Source organism: Triticum dicoccoides, chromosome 1A, assembly GCF_002162155.2.
Source record: "Triticum dicoccoides isolate Atlit2015 ecotype Zavitan chromosome 1A, WEW_v2.0, whole genome shotgun sequence".
Classification (NCBI taxonomy): Eukaryota; Viridiplantae; Streptophyta; class Magnoliopsida; order Poales; family Poaceae; genus Triticum; species Triticum dicoccoides.
Window position 1 is genome coordinate 104886950 of NC_041380.1, and position 6322 is coordinate 104893271.

A 6322-nucleotide genomic window follows, 5' to 3' on the forward strand; every position below is an offset into this window, starting at 1 on the left:
TATATCCTTGACACTGATAATGCGATGTGAATCCACAGAAACTTGAGGTCAACCGTGGCGGGTTATAAATGACCCCGTATGATTTGTGTCAGTAATCCGACTAGCGGTTCATCCCAGCTGGTTGTTTAACCAAAACATAGTGGTGGTGATTTGTACGCCTATCCAATGAACCATCTGGTGGAGGTAGAGGCTGACACTATGACCTTCTTCAGAGTTGTTGTAATAGACCGGACCACGGTGCGGCGGCTTGTACATATTCATTGGGCAATGACATAGGCGCTTTCCGGGTGAATCGATGTAGACCGGACCACTGCATGACGAGAGGTGTGTTTGCCTGTGATGTAGGTCAGCCCCCGGCATGTTGATAGTTGAATGCCCATCTGTTAAAAACCGCGGTGCAGACATATGCCAGTACGGCCTCCGTATATCAGTGTAGACTGGACCACTAGATGATGCACATGGGATCTCTATACCCATGGCTTAATGGTGTCTTCTATATTGAAGAATTTTTCTGCATGAAAGACATGGCAGTGCGAGAGTAATTGTCCTCGAAAGAATAAAATATATACTGGAAAGTAGATAAGGCAGATAGCACCTGATTTGATTTTTGGTGGGAGCACTCTTAAGCAGCTCAAACAACGCACCTTATGATGTGATGGTATCTGTTGCGTTGACTTATTTCAGAAACTTGGTACTTTCAGGGCAATATACTAAAAAGTCCATCAAGGTTCTGCTCTTGTTAATCGTCCTATGCTTTAAAGCAAAGAAATCTATCGAAATTCTCATTCCAGTCTGACGGGCTAAAATATTTCCGTTTTTCATAAATGTCGTCTGACTCTTACTCACCACCTTATCTGCAACTCTCTCAAGTTCCACTCATCAGACAACACAAAGCACCTCACACAAGTCCATGACCCCAAGTATTACTCCAACCAAACCGTCACCTCTTCAAACAACTTTTTTCAGCGCGACGACTAGTAAGAGGCCCATGACGGGGCTAGTCACAACGGATGCAGGCCGGATCTTGGGCCGTCGGCGATTCAAAACAGCTGTAAGCGCGGCGACTTGACCCGGCGGCGGCCGACAACGGAGGTGAGCCAGCTTGAGGAGGCTTGCCTTAGAGACAGAGGCGGCCTGCCATGATGGAACGACACGAGGTGAACGCAGCTTTAGTACAAGAGCGGCTCGGTGCTAGGGCGGCGATGGCAAGCAGGGTCAATGCATGGTGGCGGGTTGAGGCGCAGTGCAGGTGCATATGGGCGGCTCAAAGCAGTCCACAGGTCGATGAGGTGGGTGAAGTGGCCGGCTCGACGGAGGCCCTCGCGTAGGGGCGGCTCATCCGCTGCAGTTGACACAAGCGGCAGCTCAGAACATCGGGGCAACAGTGGGGCGATTCGGACAGCTCGGCGTGTTGCAGTAGGAGTGGAGATGGCAGCCCGGAGCTACGGTGCAGCGACTTGGATAAAAAAACGGGCCACAACACCGATAGCCACTACAGTGGAGACGGAAGGCGCCGAAGCGTCAGCGACTCGTAGCTGCACCGGCGCGACGATGAGGACGTGTGCCGCAAGATCGGTTTGAGGTTATGACAGTGGAAACGGGCGGTTTGACCCTACGATGTTGCTTATGACCCGGCGGCGGTGCGGGTGGCGTTCAGGGACTTGGTACGTCGCAAAGCCATGCAGTGAGGCCAATTCAGAACGACGTCGTTGACTCGGGATAGTGGCTTGGAGCAGAGGCAGTCGCGCCCAACGGAGACGAGCCAAAGACGGTGATTTACAGCAGCGGTTGAAACAAGCAATAACTGTTGCGGCGATACTGCAGAGAACGACATGAGACTGGCCGGTCAACTTGTCACAAGGGCGGCTCGGGGCGGCTCTGGAAGGAGAGATGCAGCGGCGGCTCAGCGACAGCCGAGGTGTAGAGCATCCGGTGGCTCTGGGTTAGCCGCCGGCTCATAGGCAAAAACGGTGACTCACGCACGGCGGTTCGCGTAACGCTGACGCGGTGAACTGGAGGGCAGGGCACCCGTGATTCGATTGGCGACTCGGGTTGTAACAGGCGCACGGGGCGCTGCAGCCGATGGCGGGTCGGAGTCTGGCGAGTAAGTGGTGATACTGGCAGGTCAGTGAGCTTCAGCGAGGGCCGGCCCGTAGAGGCAGAGGCGACATCCATCAGAGGCAGCTGCTGGAGACGAGCCATAGCACGGGCGGTTTTGGAGGCGAAGCCGGCTCAAACACCACCAGCAGCGGCGACTTGGAAACGGGCCAAGGCGGCGGCTCAACGATGGCCACGGGCGGCTCAACGAGGCGCGACGACGGATGCTGGCCGCTGCATAGCTGAAGAAACCCGAGGCGAGGCATGTCGGGGTGATAGGGAAAAGGCCGAAACGGCAAAGCCAGCCTGTTGCGGTAGCGGGTCGACGACGGAGGCGCTGGTAAAGCGGCAGGTGTGACAGCTCAGTGGTGCACTGACTGGAGTGGCTCGGATGGCCGAAGGCAGCTCCAGGCACGGACGACGCAAACGGGTCAAGCGACTGACTGAGGCGAGTGACGACGGCGCGGGGCCGCAAGCCCGGGCGGCTCGGAAGTGGCACAACAGCTCAAGGCGGAGCCGCGACATGGAGACTCGGAAGGTGGGTGAGGGAGTCCTAGATTAGGGGGTATCCGGACAGCCGGATTATATCCTTTGGCCGGACTGTTGGACTATGAAGATACAAGATTGAAGACTTCGCCTCGTGTCTGAATTGAACTCTACTTGGCGTGGAAGGCAAGCTAGGCAATACGGATATGTATATCTCCTCCTTTGTAACCGACCTTGTGTGACCCTAGCCCCCTCTGGTGTCTGTATAAACCAGAGGGTTTTAGTCTGTAGAACAAGATACAATCATACCATAGGCTAGCTTCTAGGGTTTAGCCTCTCCGATCTCGTGGTAGATCAACTCTTGTAATACTCATATCATCAAGAATAAATCAAGCAGGACATAGGGTTTTACCTCCATCAAGAGGGCCCGAACCTGGGTAAAACATTGTGTCCCCTGCCTCCTGTTACCATCCGCCTTAGATGCACAGTTCGGGACCCCTACCTGAGATCCGCCGGTTTTGACACCAAAATTGGTGCTTTCATTAAGAGTTCCTCTGTGACGTCGCCGTAAGGAAGGATGCCTCATCTCATTGTTAGAAACAACATTACCGCCGGGGGAGCTCTGGCTGTCGGCCAAACTCTTCGGCTAGGCAGTTTCGTCATGACTGCCTGTTCGGCCGCTGCACCGACGATGACTTCTCGGGTAATAAAAAAGAGCCTCCATGTCGGCTCGAAATTCGCCGAGCAGATGGATCCAATGGAGCTCTCTTCCCTAAACGAACTCTTGGATCGCATCGCCACCTTGGGAGTCGCTACGGACTATGATCGGATTGGGCTTAAACACGATCAAAGGGATATTAACTCTCCATCGGTCACCCATCATGTTGCGGTGGTGGAGGAACAATGCGGTAACTCTTCCTCTATTTTGAGGGCTAACTATGTCCGGATTCCTGAGCTCTCCGAGCCGGATACCCGCTTACGGGAGGACATCACCCAAGCCCTGAACCTAGAATCAGGCAGCGGGCCAGACTTATCGGGCAGCACTCCGGAACCCGAACTTCCAAGATTGGAAACTCCTCAGCCCCTGGGTCTCAGATCGGTAGGGGTTCGGACTCAAATCCACCCACCCACCCAGACATAAACGATCTTTCCCACATCAGGCAAGAGCCCCATGAAACAGTACATCATTATTGGGCCAGATTCCTCCTTGTGATGAACAAGGTTAAGGATTGTCGCGAGGAAGATGCAATCACACTTTTCTGCAATAATTGCATGGACAAGGGAATCCTTAACGCCTTAAGTCGCTGTGACATATCACGCTTCGCTGACTTGGCATCCATAGTACGAAAGTACTGTGCGCTGGAAAGCGCCTGGAAAACCGAAACGAAATTTTGGGATAATCCGGCTCCGAATATACACCCAGTCCGAAGTGAAAGGGTGCACTATCATAAGACACCCGAGCTAGTTGCAAAGAAACAAAAACCCTCTACAGGGCATGAAACCGTATTGGAGGGATGGCTTAACGGACCCTGCAAAATTCATAGTACAGCGGATACATTACCAACGCATAGCCTTAGAGCATGTTGGATACTCCGGCAGGTGGCCAAAAGTGGTGAGTGTTTTCTTATCCCAAATGCCACAGAGCACCATCCCGTGGATAACAATACGGTGTTAACAGTCTTTGAGACCTTCGTGTCAAATAATAGGCGCGAGCGAACACTCCGTAGCATGGCCGAAATCTGCCACGTAGCAGTAATAAATCCATGGAGTGACATGGCTATTACCTTCAATGCCAGTGACGAACCTAAATTCTGAACAGCCCGAGCACCAGCCGCACTGGTCCTCAGTCCAATTGTGAACAGCTTTCGACTCACCAAAGTACTCATGGACGGCGGCAGCGGATTAAACCTCATCTATGAGGAAACTCTTCAAAAAATGGAAATAGACTGGAACCACATTGAGCAAAGTAGCACAACCTTCAGGGCAATCATACCCAGTCGGGAGGCACGATGCGCTGGGAAAATCACACTAGATGTGGTATTCGGTACGCCAGAGAACTATAGATCCGAAGAAATTACATTTCAAGTGGCCCCGTTCAACAGTGGATACAAGAAGCTCAAAATGCCCGGGCCCAACGGAATAATCACCCTCGCCAGTGATCCGGACACAGCACTCCACACTGAAAACAAAACAGCTGCACTGGCCCTCGAGGCATTATCCGAAGCCTCTCGGCCGAGGAATTAACCACGCTACGCTCCACAGTGGACAGGGACAACGTGATACTCGATAAGAGATCCAAGTCCACCTCTTTTAAACCAGCGGATGAAATAGTCAAATTCCAAGTCCACCCAACGGACCCTACAAAAACAGCCCCCATCGGGGCATAGTTAAACCCCACCATGGACGCCGCACTACAAGAGTTCCTGCGCGAGAATTGGGACATATCAACGCATGATTCAGACATGTCTAGAGAAACAAATCGGCAAAACAGTAGAGGCATACGTAGACGATGTGGTCGTCAAAACCAAACACGTTGACTCTTTGATAGATGACTTGAGGCTCACATTCGACAACCTCCGAACATACGACATCAAGCTCAATCCGGAAAAATGCGTTTTCGGCGTACCAGCCGGAAAGCTCCTGGGTTTCATTGTCTCCAGTAGAGGTATTGAAGCTAATCCGGCCAAAATCCGAGCTTTGTCATAGTTGGCTACCCCAACAGACCTCAAACAAATCCAGAAGTTAACTGGATGCATGGCGGCTCTAAGCCGCTTTATCTCCCACTTAGGAGAAAAGGCTTTACCCCTTTATCGCCTCCTTCGGCGCACCGAACACTTCGAGTGGACGGACGCTGCCACGGCCGGATTGGAAGAAATAAAGGCCATTTTGGCAACCAACCCAATCCTGGCCGCACCAAACATCGGCGAACCAATGCTGCTGTACATTGCGGTAACTCATCAAGTTGTAAGCGCAGTGCTTGTCGTCGAACGAGAAGCTGATGGACATAAATTCCCTCTTCAAAAGCCGATATACTATGTATCCACTGTCCTCACTCCATGCAAATCACGGTACCCACATTATCAAAAGATAGCCTATGCGGTATTCATGGCATCCCAGAAGATGCGACACTACTTTCAAGAGTGTTCGATTACAGTAGCCTCGGAAGTGCCACTTAATGATATTATAAACAACCCTGACGCTACAGGCCGGATTGCCAAATGGGCCATTGAGCTCCTCCCGTTCAACATAACATAGAAACCTCGACGAGCCATTAAGTCGCAAGTATTGACCGACTTTGTCGCCGAATGGACAGAGGCCGAACTCCCTAAAGAGTACGGCGCATACTCCAATTGGATCATGCACTTCGATGGTTCTAAAATGCTGGCTGGTCTAGGGGCTGGCATTGTCCTGACGTCCCCAGCTGGAGATACCATTCAATATGTACTGCAAATATTGTATACAGACTCCAACAACGCAGCCGAATACGAAGCTCTGTTGCATGGTCTTTGGATGGCAGTCTCCATGGGCATTCAACGCCTGGAGGTGCGTGGAGATTCAAACCTCGCAATATCCCAAATAAATGGAGACTTTGACGCCAAGGATTCGAAAATGGCGGCCTACCGAAACGCTGTCCTAAAAATGTCAGCTCGGTTCGAGGGGCTCGAATTTCACCATGTGGCTCGGGAAAACAATCAGGCGGCGCATATCCTCGCCCCGCTTTGGGGCAAAACGCGATGCG